Source organism: Zootoca vivipara, chromosome 4, assembly GCF_965207765.1.
Source record: "Zootoca vivipara chromosome 4, rZooViv2.hap1.1, whole genome shotgun sequence".
NCBI lineage: Eukaryota > Metazoa > Chordata > Lepidosauria > Squamata > Lacertidae > Zootoca > Zootoca vivipara.
The window spans coordinates 23619402-23638148 of NC_142587.1; the positions used below are offsets into that span (position 1 = coordinate 23619402).

The window sequence follows — 18747 nt, forward strand, 5'->3', positions numbered from 1 at the left end:
TCCAGCTTGCCAATGCAGGAAGTTACTGTCTGGGCTGGATTCCTAAATCTATCTCTGCTTATTTGTCAAGGGTAAAACAAAGCATTTTAACTTTACGTGCCACCTGCGGTGTCCTACTGTACACACAGCTTTCTGCAATGCCAAGAACCATATAAAAACAAGTGGGACCTTCAATCCTTCTGGCTTACACCCAGAGAGAACTTTGCTGCAGACTTCCAATTTTATATTTAAAAACCAAACCCACAATTTATCAAAATGTGAATGTGGTCGGGATGCTGTTGTTTTTAATTCTTGCACTGAGGTGAGGCAAGACTGCCCAAATGCACACAATGTTTCTTTTTTGTTACCTTGCATCTCGTGATGGGAAGGTAGGAAAGGAGAGGTGGCTAAGGAAATGAACTTGGGAGTTTCGATAACAAAAGGTCACTTACCATTACTCATCTTCTGCCTGACCTTTGGTGCATAGTTTCCTGTTTCAGTCTCTATTCCCTTCCAACCCTTGATCTTGTCTAGAAGACTATGAGCTCACCTTTCCAAAGAGCTCACACTGTGTAGAACTAATCATTTCTCTGATGAAGAGAAATGAAGAGGATGAGATGACCCTTCAAAATTTGCCATAGGCACACACATCCCTCTTTTGTGTCCATAGAGAGGGATGGCAACATCTTGGCTTCTTAGACAGTTTTGGCACCTTTTGTTATGGCCTATTATGGACCCTTCAGCCATAACACGTGGGCAAAAGGATAAGCAATCTGTCCTTTTCAATATCACTTTATCTTGTTTTGGATAATGCTGTTAGTGGTTCTTCTTAAAGCATGGAATTATGGAGTTCTCTGACTACTTTTTGCCCATCTCTCCCATTTTCCAGGCTTTCCCCAAGTTTTTAAATTGATTTAAAAATAATGATTGATAGTGATAGACTCTATCAGAATTTTTAGCTCATTTTCCTATTACCTGCCCCCATGGATGATTTTGGCTGGTCTTCCTGCTTCTACTCTTCAGGCTCTCTGCTACTGCTGCTTCACTGGAATGGGGTGTGGCTCAGTGGCAGAGCATAGGCAAAAGATCCCAGCTTCAATGCCCAGCATCTCCATGGGAGAAACCCTTCTGAAATCTTGGATAGTTGCTTCTAGCCAGTGTAGACAATGCTGAACCAGATGAATCAATAACCTGACCAGGTATAAGTCAAATTCCTATGTTCCTATGATATTTTCTGGTCATCATTCAGATTATATGTCTCCTTTGTACCGCACCCTTTACAACCTTCCTTTCTTTTCTCATCTTCATTCTAAGCTGTGTGTACTTCCTCTGAAATGTTTTTATGATCTTGCTTTCTCTCACTAGCTGTTTCTCCTCCATCCCTTTTCACGGACCATATTCTTAACTGCCTTCTAGTTCAGCCAAATATTGCTCTCTATATTGCCTGCTTGCATCCCTCGCCCTTGCAGCTCCTATTTTTCCACCTGGTGTCAGATTGTATCCTCTTTTTTCACACCTCCTCAAGACATTTTATTCATCCCAACTTTTCCTGGTTGACTGCCTTGCCTTGCCTTTCCTCCCTAACAAGTTTTATATTATAAGACTGCAACCTGGGGAAGTTTGTCTTTGATTTTTGTACAACATTTTAAAGTACAACCACCACTTGACCAACATTTATATAATCATAGCGACCTATTCGCATAAGTTAAATGTATTTCACAATTTCAGTTATTTTTATATTGTAAAACCTGCAGGCAATAATTAAATTCTTTTGAATTTAATTATTGTACAATATCTAGTGCAGGCATCCCCAAACTCGGCCCTCCAGATGTTTTGGGACTACAGTTCCCATCATCCCTGACCACTGGTCTTGTTAGCTAGGAATGATGGGAGTTGTAGTCCAAAAACATCTGAAGGGGACAAATTTGTGGGTGCCTAATCTAGTGTATGAGAGTTTTTTAAAAAAAATTAATAATAAATATTGGGTTGGATTCAGGCTCAGTTTGTTGAATTTGCTTCTCTTTGAAATCAGCGAGACTTACAGTAGTTGTGTGGTTAACTTTTCTCATTGTTTTCAATGGGAACTAATTCAACTAATGCAGCTTCAACCAATTATATTCTTTTTAAACTAAAAATAGGAATAAGCATTGGATCACAAATGCCTTATTGTGTGCATATTTTTTAAGAGTTTTCAGGGTGCTTTCAAAAAACAAAACACTACTTTATTAGCACAAAGCATATTAACTTCGTCAAAATGTGGCAAGCGCTGTCCATAATAAGTTTCATCATCACTATGGGCAAAGATTCTGAAAATATGAACAATCCTTAAATATTATAGATTTGTGGGAAAGCAGATGCAGTTGATATTCCTGAGCATCAGAATGAAGAGGGGGCCAAAGAGAGTTATCAGCTAGTGTGGTCACAGGATTCATTAGCCGTTTCTAAAACCCTACTTCAGGTTTTAATACTCGGAAAATCTGCCACCCTGAAATCAACAAGGCTGTGATGGGCAAATATGTTATCAGATAGCGGCTCTTACCACTGAATGAGACTAATAAGTGTGGGCCCTCAATTGCTTCTGTGACACAAATGCACATCAAAAGTATTTTATAGCAGGACCCTATACATGTCCACTCAGACATGGGCCTCATTGAACTCAATGGGTCTTACTTTTAGGTAAGTGGGTGTAGTGCATTCTTAATGTACCTAAGGTAGATTACTGAACCACTATCAGGCTAGTTTAGCATGGTTGTGGCTCCCTTTAACATACTCTCCAACATCCTGCCTTACCTTCCAAGTCCCGGACTGCAGAATCCGGGACCGGCAGCTGTGTGACACTGGAAGTTGTGTCGACGTAACTTCCAGTGTTGATTTGCCCTTCTATGGGCACCAAAAATGGCCGCAGCTGGCTTCAAAAGTAGCTTCTACGCATGACCGGAAGTGTGTCGACGCAACTTCCGGTGTCGCCCCGCCCATCTATGGGCACCAAAATGGCCGCCGCCGACACCGGAAGTCGCATCTACGCACTTCCAGTCATGCGTAGATGCGACTTTTGAAGCCGGCTGCGGCCATTTTTTGTGCCCATAGAAGGGCAAATCAGAAAGGACCACCAGGAAAAGGTAAGTAAAAACGGGGGTTTCCCGGGGAAAACGGGAGACTTGGCAGCTATGCATCCTGCTGATCAAAATTGGGGTGCTTGTTTTTTGGTCCCAAACTCTTGCAGGAGCCAGGTGATTCTCACAAGAGCTTGAAACTGAATAAACAAGTGTCTTTTGGTCTGGCACTCTGGCACATGCCTGCTGACTCATGCCAGAGTGCCAGACCAAAAGAAGGGACATTCCAGGATCCAATCAGGAGCTGGGGGGTGGCTTCAGAGAACAGCTTGCAAAACAACAGAACACTGCCACCTCCCCCCCCCATCCCACCGCAATGTAAGACCCACTTAATATGAATGGACCTGGCATTAGAAAGATGTTGTACAGGTGAAGGTTGAGGCATTTTCCCCGAGAGTACTTTTATTTTTCTCAATATATTAAGAGTCATTAAACTCACCTGCTTCTCCAGCTCAGCCCCATCAAACTGTGCAAAATTCCATGGCTGTGATTTTATGCTACTTAATTTACAGCCGAGAACTATTCCCCACCCCCCCCACCCCCCACCCTTCAGAACAAGTGATTTATAGCAATAAGCTTCAAATATGTCGCAAATTTGTAGTGGCTCAGCCGAACGACACTTCCCACCTGCTCTGCAGCACTTATAGCAAATGGTAATTAATACTAAGGCTTACCCAGTTCTTTCTTCACACTGTGAAAATCAAATAGGTCTGCAAACATCGGTTAGAGCCAATTGTTTTACACGGGTCTCTTTCTTTTGATGTGTGCCAAAGCACACTGTGAAAAACGTTCTCATTTTTGGTGGATTTTCCTACCTTCTCCTTAGAGAGGGCTGCCCCCCATATTTGACGATAATCCGTTTCAGTGCCATGTAGGTTAGCTATATGGGAGTACAGCTACAGAAGTACACTCTGTGTGAGAGAAGACTCAGCTATCTAATACCGAGTGCCCTCTATCACTAAAATTCACCAAGTTGTCTTTAAAAGGGGGGGTGTTGTCATAAGCAACAGTGTGTATTTTACAGTTCAGTTGCCTGCCTTGCAGAGGGCTGGGCACACACATAAGCCAAGAGGTGGAAATCAGAAGCAGGGTGGAAATCAGGAGACGCTTGGAACCATGAAAAGAGTTTCTCTCACTATGTTTTGAGACGCAGCGTGAGAGTGTGGAGAAGCCGCTTTGGGAACAGAGGAGGACGCTGCAGTGAAGATGAGCGCAGTGATTCCTAACGTGGTAAAGCAAATTATCACTCTACAACGATATTTTGCTGCCCAGAAGACAAGATGGTGCCCTTTCCCAATTCCACATATATAAGCTAACTGTGCTGGTAGTGGAATCTGACTTCCACACTAGCAGCCAGGTGAACCCGAGGCCAGGATGCTCGCTTATGGAGTGCAGGGCAGGCCATGCCACAGTAGGGCGTGCTGAATTTTCCATCTTTAAATGACACGCCCTAATGCCACAGCTCTGTTCTTCAACTTCTGTAGCTGAAACTTGTTTCCCACTCGGCCAGGCACCCCCTTGCTGCCTGCTCAAACAAATAGTTCAAGACAGCAGCAGTGGAGCCAGCGTGCATCATGTGATCTGGTGTTGCCTCTACTGAGGTTTTTTTTTATTAATAAAAACAAAAACAGGACCTATTCCATCACCATTATCCCACTTCAGAGGTCCTGAGACCCTTCCAAGTTGAGCAGGTGTATGTCGGATGGGAGGGACCCAGGTGGCGCTGTGGGCTAAACCACTGAGCCTAGGGCTTGCTGATCAGAAGGTCGGCGGTTCGAATCCCTGTGACGGGGTGAGCTTCCGTTGCTTGGTCCCAGCTCCTGCCAACCTAGCAGTTCGAAAGCACATCAAAATGCAAGTAGATAAATAGGAACCGCTATAGCGGGAAGGTAAACGGTGTTTCCGTGTGCTGCTCTGGTTCGCCAGAAGTGGCTTTGTCATGCTGGCCACATGACCTGGAAGCTATACACCGGCTCCCTCGGCCAATAATGCGAGATGAGCGCACAACCCCAGAGTTGGTCACGACTGGACCTAATGGTCCCTTTACCTTTACCTATGTCGGATGGGATGGAAACAGGCCCAGTTTTCATGGTCTTGAACAGGCATTCCCAAACTTCGGCCCTCCAGAAGTTTTGGACTACAATTCCCATCATCCCTGACCACTGGTCCTGTTAGCTAGGGATCATGGGAGTTGTAGGCCAAAACATCTGGAGGGCCGCAGTTTGGGGGTGCCTGGTCTTGAATATCTTTCTGGGTAAAAGGCAGGGATAGAAATAAGATAGTAATAAATGCCTAACTTCTCTACTGAAAAACGTAGCCCTGTGCCTCCCGTATACTGCATGCCTTCGGGAGGATGCTGTTTGGTTGGTTGTAAGTCACTTTGAGTTGCCTTGGGTAAGATAAAGTGACTGACAAAATTAATAAATAATATCTTTCTGTTCCCTCACATCTAAGTTGAGCTTACAGAAATGGACTGTTCATAGCTACAGATTAATTGTGGTACCATTTTGCTTTTTGCTTTTTATCTTATTTTGGCATGCAACTATCCAATGGCTGAGTCCACTGCGTCCCAAACACAGCGCCTGAGTTTATTAAAAGCTAGCGTAGAGCATTTAAAAATAGTTAATTTCAGTACATTTTTTTCCTGCCTTTGTTGTAATTGGAAATTCAGATCATCTTACGGCCCTAAACTATATCAGCTAAATAAAACGTTGTCCTTGAATGTAGTCCAAACTGCAGAACAGCTTCAGCAAACAAACAATACTTCCACTTTCGATTGAAAGTGGGTCATTACCATAAGGCTGCCTTAAAGCTAATTCAAACACTTCCCTCTGATTGACCCCACTCCAGTGAGATATTTCGCACAGATGGTTGGCATCTGGATCCAAAGCACATTTACTTGGATGAACTCCTATTGATTGTTAGAGCTTCGCGTCACATAGTTACCACGAACAATCATGGCCTCTGAAATTGAATTGATTGGATTTATATTCTGCCCTTTCTCCTGAAGGGACTGCATGCACTCGTGGACCAAATGTTCACATACATGAACATTTTCCAAGACAATAACACACACTCACACAACAGAGAACTCATAACTCACCTACTCTCAGCACCCAGGAGCATCATAACTAGGCACTGAAGAGACATGTCAGGAGTGAACATGGACCACTGGTACCAAACCATATGGGAAACAACCCTACTAGAAAAACTAACCAACAAACTGAAACTAGCACAAGGACAAACAAAAAAGGATGCCTTCACTCCGGTGTGGCTCCCCTTCATTACATACACAGCCTAACAAGACAACAACACCCTCCCATCCAATGTCAAGGAGATAAAGAACTACACAACTTTTAGAAGACATCTGAAGGCAGCCCTGTATTGGGAAGTGCGCACTGTAAATACGCAGCACCAATAAAAGAATAAAATGCAGAGCTGCGTAGCGTCGTTACTCTGAAGTAGTCCGCTCCGGCCACTGTGACAGGAAGTTTTTTATGTTTGACGTTTTAGTAAGTTTTTGTATGTCCTGGAAGCCACTCACAGTGGCTGGGGAAACCCAGCCAGATGGGCGGTGTATAAATAATAAAATTATTATTATTATTATTATTATTATTATTATTATTATTATTATTGCTACTGCTACAACAAAAACCCACCAATGGCATACGAATCGATAAGGCTAACTTGACCCACCAACCCCTCTGCCCTCACACACAAAACTCACATCAGCCAACTAAAGTCAACCAGCCATGTTCTGGGGCCCCCAACCTCTCTCTCCACCAATGAAAACTAATAAATGAACCTACCCACATGACGCTGACGCAAAAACCTTACACGTATACTAAAAGAACGAACGGCCTCTCTCCCTTGTTTTCTCCCCCTCCCCCAACCTTATACTGTCAGGCACCGGGTGTCTATATCATTGGTTGTCTAACATCAAATATAACTGATATGATTCTTATGAACGGCAAGCAGAGACACTGTATGTACTTTTGTAATTCAAGAAAATCTTTAATGAAAACAATTTTTTAAAAAAAACAAAAACAAAACCTAAAGCCATTGATTTGAATCCTAAAATAGGTTAACTTTGGGACTTTCATGGAAGAAACGTTTCCCATTCCTTCCCCCACCCACCCAAGTCTCCTTGAAGGCATCTCTTAAGGGTTGGTAGGCCCATCAGGACAAGATGGAATGGGCAACAGGAAGAGGAGAATCCTCCCAAATCAGGTGGTGGGCTTTGCTATTCCAGTTTGATTACAACCAGTGTAAATCAGCTGCTCTGGATTAGGTGAGACACAGCATTGCATATGTAGGATGCATATATACAATTTAGCACTGCTATTCCCAGTAGTGATGTATGGAAGTGAGAGCTGGACCATATAGAAGGTTGACCATGAAGAATTGATGCTTTTGAATTATGGTGCTGGAGGAGACTCTTGAGAGTCCCATAGACTGCAAGAAGATCAAACCTATCCATTCCGAAGGAAATAAGCTCTGAGTGCTCACTGGAAGGACATATACTGAAGCTGAGGCTCCAATACTCTGGCCACCTCATGAGAAGAGAAGACTCCCTGGGAAAGACCCTGATGCTGGGAAAGATTGAAGGCACAAGGAGAAGGGGATGACAGAGGATGAGATGGTTGGACAGTGTTCTTGAAGCTACTAAAATGAGTTTGACCAAATTGTGGGAGGCAGTAAAAGACAGGAGTGCCTGGCGTGCTCTGGTCCATGGGGTCACAAAGAGTCGGACATGACTAAGCAACCAAACAACAACAACAATTCATTTTAAAGATGAATTGTAAGCTTCGGCCTAAACATTACACCAAGGCTATAAAGTTTTCAATATTTCTATAATGATGTTTGAAATGTAGCATTCCACTTGGGGGATGTTATTCCCTCGCCCTGCCTCGCCGTAATATTACTTACCGAAGTCACGTCGTCTTGGTTTCACCATTCACGTTGGAGAGAGCTGCCGCAGTCAGTTCCTCGGATGATCTCATCAGGCAGGGACCATTAACGTTCTCTCAGAGGTTGAAGTCTGACATGTAGATAGCTTGTTTCCCTGATAAAAAACGAGAGGGGGAGATGAATTGTGGAAAAGTGGGCATCATCCATGTGTTAAGGGAATCCCAAAGGCATGCCCACTACCACTCTTGCATTCTTGAGCACAGACAGGCATCAGTAGCACAGCGGTGCTTTGGCAGTATGAAATATGCCGTGACATGTGGACTTCAGTGTTTGAGCGAGGAGTAGTTTGGAGCTACAGTAGTAAGGTGAATATCTCCATGACCATGGGAACTAGTTAAGAAAGACCTTCACGTGATATCTTAATTTGAGGTCAAAGGACTTATAACTAAACACACGCAGTGCTTTTTCTTCTGAGGGGATGCAGGGGTACACATACCCCCAAACATTTTGTGAATCTTCCTACTTTTGTCTATTTACTGTATTTATTTCCCCCGGTTTGAACTATAAAATGGTTATTTTCTTGAGTCAAAATGAAAGTACCCCTAAACATTTTATTTATTTATTTTTAGAATAAAGGCACTGAACACATGAACGGGAAATTGTTAGAGTGAGAGCCTGAAACACAAAGAACATAAAATTTAGAGAATAAATAAACTGATTTACATTAACATCCCATAGAATTTTCTTTGTGTGTGTCCCCCTGTCCCTGTCTCTCTCTGTTAGAGGATTCCTGCTGCCACCAAGTCTTCATTTAAACGCCAGTTTCTGGAGACAAACAACAAGGGAAGCAAGTCTTCACAACTTTGAGAGCGTTTAGAGGCATCTGGTTGGGTTCTGTTAGAAACAGAATATTGCATTAGATGGGTCTTCATCTGATCTGAGGGCCATAGCTCAACAGAAGAGCATTATATACCCACCAATAACCAAACCATAGTATTTATATACCCACCAATAACCAAGCTCCGGGCAGCTTACGAGTTAAAACATAAGTGATATAAAAAGAAACATATTTGTTTGGGTCCTAACTTTCCTTCCACTGAAGCCACGACATTCATGGTCATGGACCAGGGGTCAGCAAACTTTTTCAGCAGGGGGCCGGTCCACTGTCCCTCAGACCTTGTGGGGGGCCAGACAATATTTTGGAAAAAAAAAATGAACGAATTCCTATGCCCCACAAATAACCCAGAGATGCATTTTAAATAAATTGACACATTCTACTCATGTAAAAAATGCTAATTCCCAGAACATCCATGGGCCGTTTTAGAAGGTGATTGGGCCGCATCCGGCCCCCGGGCCTTAGTTTGGGGACCCTGTCATGGACTGTCCTTTTCCTCACCCCAGAATGTAAATGGTGTCATATACATTCGACACCTTTCATCCTTACTTATTTATGCATTTTCTATAGCACTGAGTATTCTCCATCAATTAATTATCAAAGGGAACATTTTAAAAAGTTGAAATTATCATGGGCGGTTGCAAGGTTGTTGTCATGCCTGGTTTGCTTTTGAGGTCACCAAGAAGCATTTGTAAGCGTCTTTTCTTACCTTCTGCAAATCATCTCACCAGCGATCAGCACTCTGCGGCCCCTGCTTTTCAGTTAAAGCCCCAAGGAAGACCTTGTGAAATAACTCCACCCGTGGGGCTTTTTTAGATCAGGAAGTACAGGAAGCCAGAAAGGCCGCAGAGCTCCACGAAAAATGTTTAGTAGAAAGAAAGAAAGAAAGAAAGAAAGAAAGAAAGAAAGAAAGAAAGAAAGAAAGAAAGAAACACCACTTTAAGCCACTTCACAGCAATATGCTGAGCTCGAAACTTCCTACTGACTGAAATTCTCAAGTGCTCTGAGAACGAGGCACAAAAATGGAGCAGCACCATTAGTTGTTCTCCGTTTTACAGTGGCCTAAGCAGTCTCCACGAGAAATTGGGCATTTACTGTTGCTGATCCCGTCCTCTGTGGAACTCTTTCCTAGCAGAGATTTGGCACAGAACTTCACATTTGACTTTCAGGCCTATTGTTTGTCGGTTTGACGTGAGACAGCCATTTTTATGTTCTGTTGCATTTGTATCCACTGAAGTACACCACCCAGCTATATTTTATACAAGTGGGCAGTTTATAAATACTTTGCAAGACCTCTCCTCCTTCCAGAGGGGAGTTGTTGTGAGCGAGAGCCGGCTCCCGCATCAGCAGGGGGACGTATTCGGCCCACTGCCTCAGCCTTTCCCCAGCTGCCGTGCCAAGCCCTTCAGCCAACCAATAGGGCTGGCTTGGGGGAGGAGTTTAAGCAGCCGCAGCAGCGCTGGAGCCTCATTTGGCTTCCTGTTTTCATGCAGGAACTAGATTAATCTGAGGTAAGAAGCTAACCAAAGCCTAGCTAAAATCCATTAAATCCATTCAGAGGTATGGTGGAGATGGGGACCTGGAGCTCTCTAGATGTTTTGCAGATCACTTTTGTCCCAAACAGATGGCCAATGGTCAGAAACTTTGGAAGTTAGACTATATATATATCTTGGGGGCACCATGTTGACTATCTCTGGTGTGGGATGTGGTGCAGAAGTCTGTGCACGGTGACAGTTGTTCACTTACTAGACTGGATAATGACCCAGCTGTACTGCTTTGAAAGCAATAATGTTCCCACTGGACAATAAACAAGGAATAACTAGTCACATTTTGTTCTCTGTATTTACCTGAGTAGCAGATTCAGTGGGTTTACAAGATGATTTGCAACACCACTGCAGAGATGAAAGTCTAGCCCCCCAAAACGTATGTTTATTTTGTCTTTTAACACATTTTTAATTTGTTAGTGCAGATTGGTCTTTATTCCCAGGGGAAAGCTATTTCAGTGCTGTTGCCAAGAGACTCCAGAAGCGAGCAGCCTGATCAAAATAATAACTTGCTGCAATGAGCTAGCTTAGTGTTTCAAAGAGGGCAATTTAAATTATTTTTACTTAATAATAGGTCTGCTCGTGCCCCTGCAATCTGCAAAGAGATTTCTCATTCTAGAGCTGGTTTTGGGCTGCTTCACAAAATGGAGGCAATGGCCAGCGGGGAACACCAAATTAGGGCTACGTCAAGACATCTCCCCCCAATTGCGCATTGGGGACAAATATCCACTTATTGTTGCCAAACTGTATTCCCTGTGCACTCCTTCAAATTGAATTCCTTGAAGTGGAGAGATTTCACAGTAACAGATTCCTTCCAAGGCAAAGGGGGCATTGTGCAATAATAATGGCCAGCATCACAGCCTGGCTTCTGAAACTGCCATAGCATTGCCCCCGGATTGTCACGAACTGTCTGTGGTTCTCAAAGGGTATGGCATGTCGCACTGGCAAGTGTGGGAACATTCAAAGACAATCCGCAGCGCTGTCTTTAGCATATGCACCACCGGGGTGCAAAGATCCGCCCAGTGCCCCCAAATTTAGTTTAGCCCCCAAATTAACTTTTACGTCCTGACACGCGCTGCCGCTGGTGTGGCACATCTTTGGTAAATGAGCGCACAAAGTCGAAAGTCCTTTAGTGAAACAGTAGGTATACATTTCAGTAATACCTAGGTATATATGTATTTTGTATTTCTAGCTTGATCAAAATTATTTATTATTTCATAACAGGTAGGTCGTTGAGAGCTTAGGTGGCTTCAGTGGCGGGTGCCTGGTGCCCCCCAGAATTCAGCGCATGGGTGCCCCACGTCCCTTGCACCCCTGGGTAAGGACGGCCCTGACAATCCATGTTATATTCAGGGCATTGTTCTTTTTCTTATGTAGCTGCATTGTTTTATTATACTATCTGGATGTCCCGTGATCATATTACAAAGTGGTTGTGTTCTATGTTATAAATCAAGCACTGCTAGCGGTTGTTCCTTTTATTTTCCAGTGTATTTCTTATCAATAGAAAAAAATGGTAAGGCACAAACAAATTTTTATCCTGAACGTGTGGCCCAGAGGAAAAACTTTGAGAACCATTGACCTAGAGAAAGGCTGCCATCCTAGTAATTGCATGTTAGTGCCTGCTTCATGCAATTCTTGTAGAAAGTGGGGTAATATCACATGTACATTGCATCAGTAGACCTTCAAAGCATTTCAGATTCATTCTCTCCTTAATCCTTACAAAAGTGCTGTGAGCTAGGTCCGTTCTTATATTGCCTATGGGGTGGTGAGTTGAAGCTGAGCAGTAAAACCTTTCTTGAGGTCACCTGCTGAGTTATGAACATAGAAAGTCGCCTTATAGCAACTTCATCTAGCTCCATATTGTCAATGCGGATTGGCAGCATCTCTCCAGGCTTTCTGGCATTAGAAACTAGAAACACCAGGGATTGAACATATATGTGGTGTGCCACTGAGCTACCGCTTTGAGTTCATGACAGTGCCAAGGTTTGCATACGGGATTTCCTTGTTCACAAGTTACACCTTGCTCTTGTGTTTGCCTGCATAGTGCTGTCCTCAGTGGAATCTTCTGCCCTATTATTATTATTATTATTATTATTATTATTATTATTATTTGTACCCCACCCATCTAACTGTACCTCACCCATCACTCTGGGCGGCTTCCAACACATACAAAAACATAATTAAAGATCAAACATTAAAAACTTCCCTCTACAGGGCGACCTTCAGATGCCTTCTAAAAGTTGTGTTGTTCTTAGCTCCTTGACATCTGAAGGGAAGGCGTTCCACAGGGAGGGTGCCACTTCTGAGAAGGCCCTGTTCTTGGTTCCCTGGAACTTCGCTTCTTGCAGTGAGGGAACTGCCACAAAGCCCTTGGAGCTGGACCTGAGTGTCCAGGATAAACAACAGGGGTGGAGACGCTCCTTCAGGTATTCAGAGCCGAGGCTGTTTAGGGCTTTAAAGGTCAGTGCCAATGTTCTGAATTGTGCTTGGAAACATACTGGGAGCCAGTGTAGGTCTTTCAAGTGGGCCTAGCACTAACCACTTGGGCCTCCTGTGTCTCTGGGAATCACTGCATACATCTGTATAATTGCTTGTGAGCTGTACAGACTCCCACGTGATCACCAGGCAAGTTTCCTGTTGGTTTTCAGGAGGTTTGTAGAGTCTTCCAGTGCCGGTTCTGGTTCTCTTTCTCTGCTTTTATTAATTGCAGATTTTTAGCACTATGGTCATTTCATATTGATTTTTAATAGGAATTTCTACATTGAATGGGCTTTTTTTTAAAAAAAAATTAGTACTGATTTTATCATTGTGAGCTGACTTGAGAGCCGATTTGACCACGGGACACAAGCGGAACTAATAATTGTTATTAGAGAGGCTACTGCCAAAAAATATGGAGGAGGTTGCTGCAGCCACAGAGAGTTGCCCTAGCAACCTTTCCATGTGGTATGGTTATTCGACTCTACATATGGTAAGAGGCTGATGTAAAATATATGGGAGCCAGCTTCACCTTACGCTCACCACCTGACGGCCCCCAGAAAAGCCCAGCCAGGAGTGATTTCAGGCGTTGTCCACATATGTGCCAAGATGGTAACCTTCCATGACTTACGGAGCTGTGATAAATGCAATGCAGATGCTCTATAAAAATACCATAGGCTTGCAAGCACATCTACAGAATGCTGCACAGTCGTTTTAAACAGCTTTAACTTGCGCCCACATTTCTGGATTGAGGAAATGAGCGGAAAGGTAATGGCCCTTTGTACGCCATGTGAGAGTAGGATTTGTCTTCTCCTTTCTCCTCACTTGCTTTGGAAAACCATTCTCTATCCAGATGTTCTTGCACTCGAACTCTCGTCATCCCTGACTACTATCCATGTTGACCGGGGGCGGTGGAAACTGGAGTCCAACCGTATCTGGAGTGACCCAATTTTCCCATCCCCGTTCTAAAGGAAGACAAGAAAAAGCTCAAGGCTAGGACTACCACATACTACTGGCCAAAGTTTTCCCATTCCAATCCTCCAAGCCCGACACAAACACACACCACTCTCCTAAGCCTCTTTAAATTGCTCAGGTCTGGTCTCCCAGATATGCTCAGCTCCTAAATATACTGTCAGAGGGCCGTCATGGCTACTCTAGAGTAACTCCACTTGAGTCCAGCTTGTCTTTAAAGATGTTTATTGTGCATAGTATTTACAGTGCAGAGATAGCTTAAAACATGACCTCTCAGTCCGAACCAGAATCCGGCAATGGCGTACGTCTGTTCCTACGCCAGCAAAGTAGTCGGGGCACCCCAAAACGCCTCCCCCTTGACCTGCGTCGCGGTGCTCTCCTGAACTCTTGCGCCGGAAGGAGCGATGCCCTCTCAGCCTCCTCCCTGTCAAGGCGGTGGAAGGGCTCTCCAGCATCCTTGAGCCCTTGCCTACATCTCTCCTCCCCTGAGCTTTCCCATCGTTCTGCACGCTGGCTTCTCTCTCCCTCCGAGTCTCTCCCCTCCCCCCTGGCTGCTTCAGACCCACTGCTGCTCCCTGTGCTTGGCGAGGTGGACGTTAGGATGATGGGGGCTGGCTCCCTGTAGGGAGTCACCCTTACATATACCTACTGCAGTGCTGTGGCTACAGTGCTGGATGAGAGACCATGGTTCAAATCCCCACTCAGCCATGAAGCTCAATGGGTGACCTTGGGCCAATCACAGTCTCTCAGCCTAACCCACCTCACAAGGTGGTTGTGAGGATAAAACAGAGAGGATACACATGTATGCTTTATGGTTTCTTAAATACATTCTTTACTTCATTTCTCTGTATTTCCTGTTGTTGTTGTTGTTTAGTCATTTAGTCGTGTCCGACTCTTCGTGACCCCATGGACCATAGCACACCAGGCACTCCTGTCTTGCACTGCCTCCCACAGTTTGGTCAGACTCATGTTCGAAGTTTCGAGAACACTGTCCAACCATCTCATCCTCTGTCGTCCCCTTCTCCTAGTGCCCTCAATCTTTCCCAACATCAGGGTCTTTTCCAAGGATTCTTCTCTTCTCATGAGGTGGCCAAAGTATTGGAGCCTCAGCTTCACGATCTGTCCTTCCAGTGAGCACTCAGGGCTGATTTCCTTCAGGATGGATAGGTTTGATCTTCTTGCAGTCCATGGGACTCTCAAGAGTCTCCTCCAGCACCATAATTCAAAAGCATCAATTCCTGAGTAAATGCCACCCCACTCCCAAGCCTGGTTTAGCCTACTATTTGATACTATTGAGAGGGAATGCAGTTTTGATATTGGTCAAGACCTTTTGGATTGCTTTGGGAGAGTTTTCGCTGGCAGGCTGTCAGCAGCCCCTTGGGAAAGCTGCAGGCACATCAAATTCTCACACGTTTGCCCAGAGCAATACTCTTTAATATTGCCCATCAACCAAGGGGAAACCCCTGAACTCTTCTAGGCATCCACAATAATGTTATTACATTGCCATAAGTTTCTCCAGGCAGAGCATGACACATGAAAAGAGGCCCTTGGGAATTTTGCAATAAAACAGGTTAAAAATGACACATTTTAATCGGCATGAACTACCTTTGCTACCATATTTTTCTGCTGTAAACTGTGGCAGTTCTTGGTAACATTCCAATTTCACCTGGAGACAGACATTTTAAAAAAGAGGGGAAGAGTTTTTTTCTTTAAGGACTTTGAGTTATGAAACTGTTCTACTTTGAGAAAATGTATCCACACACAAAAAAAGTAGACATATTAACGCTTCATCCTCTAAATACTGAAGTGTAAGCAACGGCAAAATCTAATGCAATTTACATTCCATAATGAAAAGGTGTTTAACAAAGTGTATACACACTTTGCATTTATATTTCTGTAGTTTGGCAGGTACAGAGGAAGAAATAATTTACTTGCAGTTGCGAGCGCTAGATTAAGGATTCAGTTCTCACATAAAAACGTGAAATACATCTCCCGATTGTAAGCCTTGTGCACTAAAAATGCAAAGTCTTCAGCCAATAAAAATGCTTCAAAGTCACCTTGCAGCGCATAGTGTGGGAAATGGCATTAAATGCTTCTTTGGCAGAGTCTTAATATAACAATTTTGACCAAAACAACATTAGTGCTTCATTTATAAACTCTGGAATACTACTGATAATGGTGCATTATAGTTTGGGTTCTTGTTGGGTTTCTTTAAAAACAAAACAAAAGTCACATAACCACATCTATTTATACAGTAAACTAATTTTTCAGCAATACATAAGCCAAATGCCAGGTGAAATAAGTTGAGCACAATTTGCCTCCTGTCATGGGGATATAAATAACAACAAGCCAGCAGTATAATTCCTGTGCTTTCTACCTTTCTCAATGTCAAACTGGGGTTAAACAAAAAGTTTAAATCTAAGCAAAATGATGACGTGCAGGATTTTGCTGACACATCAGAGGCCTGTTCTAGGAAATGAGAGTTTCAAAGAAGAACCTTGGACAGTTGAGATTTACGGAGAAATACAAAGTGATCAGAACACTGAACAATCAAAATTCTCAGCCTTAAAATGCAGCTTAAAAGGTTACATTGTTTTGAGTAACAATTTCAATTTCAAAGCCGTTTTCACACATTACGTATGAAGAAAACCAAGGTTGCCACCACAATCAGAGGCCAGCAAGTAATTTCGAGGCTGATTTTCACATTCATACTTCATACTGTATTATTTAAAAATTGCGGATGAATTGGCTCCAACAAGCTTTGGTTTCTCTTGTTGGGTCAGGATCAACTTACGGTTGTTAAACATTCTTAACTATGTGGCATTTCAGATTGGATTTCAGCATATGCCTGTACATTTTTCTCTCGCTCTCTTTTTGCTGAACATGCCAATGACATGAACAGGGTAATCTTATACAAACTTGCCAACAGCCACATGTGAAAGGGGTGGAGCAACAATGCCACCCACCCTCCCAGTGGCAGGTGGCACTGGGCTAACTGGGATAATAATGGGATAATGGTGGCAGCAGTTAGTTCAGTTCTGCTGCTGTTTCCTACTCATTGAGCCCCATTGAGTTCAATTAGACTTGCTCCCAAGTGCATGTTACAGCATTTCAGCCTAAACCCTGGCACTGAGGTGCATAATTTTATTTTATTTTTCATTGGACTGGTGATTGGTTTGTAATAAGATCTAGATAAATGGGTACGATTAGAAATAATATGTACCAAAGAAAAAAATAAGAATATGATGAGTAAGGTCTGTACATTGGAAAACTAAAGTAGACACACAGCGGATGATGACACGAAGTCAATGGTATGATAATTATTTTATTTTTATTTAGTCAATTTGATGCAACAATTGTTTAAATTAATATATGTTCAATAAAGTATTATGTTGGTAATAAAAAAAATATTTTATTTTTCATTTCACATATTTAAATACATTTACCTACCACTTACCATTAGAAACCCTAACATGGTTTACACCGTCGAAAATACAAAATCAAAGATATATCCATGGGAAATAGAGGCCAGCTGGAACCAATGTTGCCCTAGACCATGGGTGGGCAAACCAAGGCTGAGGGGCTGGATCCGGCCCAATCACCTTCTAAATCCGACCCACGGACAGTCCAGGAATCAGCATGTTTTTACATGAGTAGAATGTGTCCTTTTATTTAAAATGCACCTCTGGGTTATTTGTGGGGCCTGCCTGGTGCTTTTACATGAGTAGAATGTGCCCTTTTATTTAAAATGAATCTCTGGGTTATTTGTGGGGCCTGCCTGGTGTTTTTACATGAGTAGAATGTGCCCTTTTATTTAAAATGCATCTCTGGGTTATTTGTGGGGCATAGGAATTTGTTCATTTTTTTCTCTTTCCAAAATATAGTCCGGCCCCCCAGAAGGTCTGCGGGAGAGTGAACCGGCCCCCTGCTGAAAAAGTTTGCTGACCTAAACAACTGGGGAATATGTAAATATATATAATGAAGGTGCCAGGTGAGCCTCCCTGAGGAGAGGATTCCACAAATGGGGAGCCACTACAGAAAAGGCCCGTTATCGTGTTACTGCGCTCGGGACCTGTTGTGGAGGGAGGAACACAAAGAAGGGCCCGGATTGGTTCATATGGGGAAAGGCGGTCAAAACCAGCACTTTGAGATGGGCCTGGAAATTAACGGGCAGCCAGTGCTGTCAAACCAGGACCGGTGTAATATGCTCAAACTGTCTTGCTGCTGAATTCTGCACCAGTTGAAGTTTCTAGGGAACCACTCACTCACAGTGCCTCAGTCTTATGAGGGTTGAGCTTCAGTTTGTTGGCTCTCATCCAGTTCATTACTGAGGCAAGACAATAGTCTAGCACATCCACTGCCTCACCTGCAGATGTGAAGGAGAAGCAGAGCTACAATTGATGCTTCACCAATAATGGGGGGGTAGTATTCCAAAAGGTTTGTACCACCTTGCTATAGTCAGGTGACACTCTCCAGGCTAAGACACATGAAGGGGTGGCATGGTCTCTTTTCTTTATCATTTAATATATACTGTGGTCCATGTGATACCCACATAAAGAGGGCTGTTGTTGATGCAAGCGGGTTACATAAAGAAAAAAAAAATAAGCAACTCCACCAAAGGCCAGAAAAGGGAGGGCAATTTTGTTGATTCGTATGGATTCATTCCACTTAAAAGGTAATTATTGGCTCCACTGTGAAAATATTTAATGAATCACTTCCATCGCTGCCCTTCAGGCAGTCACTCCAGTGTCCTCACCATTGTTCAGTCAAAAGCAAGGATGGAACATGTTAAAGAGGGGCAATGAGCTCATTTCCTGGGTGAGATTTTGTCAAAATGAGTTTTGGTTGTTTTCTCTCT

General features: G+C 43.4%; 1 long non-coding RNA gene across 1 annotated transcript in view; it reads right to left on the bottom strand.

The window, feature by feature from the left end:
- LOC148685861 (uncharacterized) overlaps positions 1 to 18747 on the bottom strand; it is a 78591-nt gene that overhangs the window by 9717 nt on the left and 50127 nt on the right. The window contains exon 2 of the long non-coding RNA XR_015949838.1: positions 8022 to 8157. This is a non-coding gene — a long non-coding RNA (uncharacterized LOC148685861). The remainder of the gene's footprint in view (positions 1 to 8021; positions 8158 to 18747) is intronic.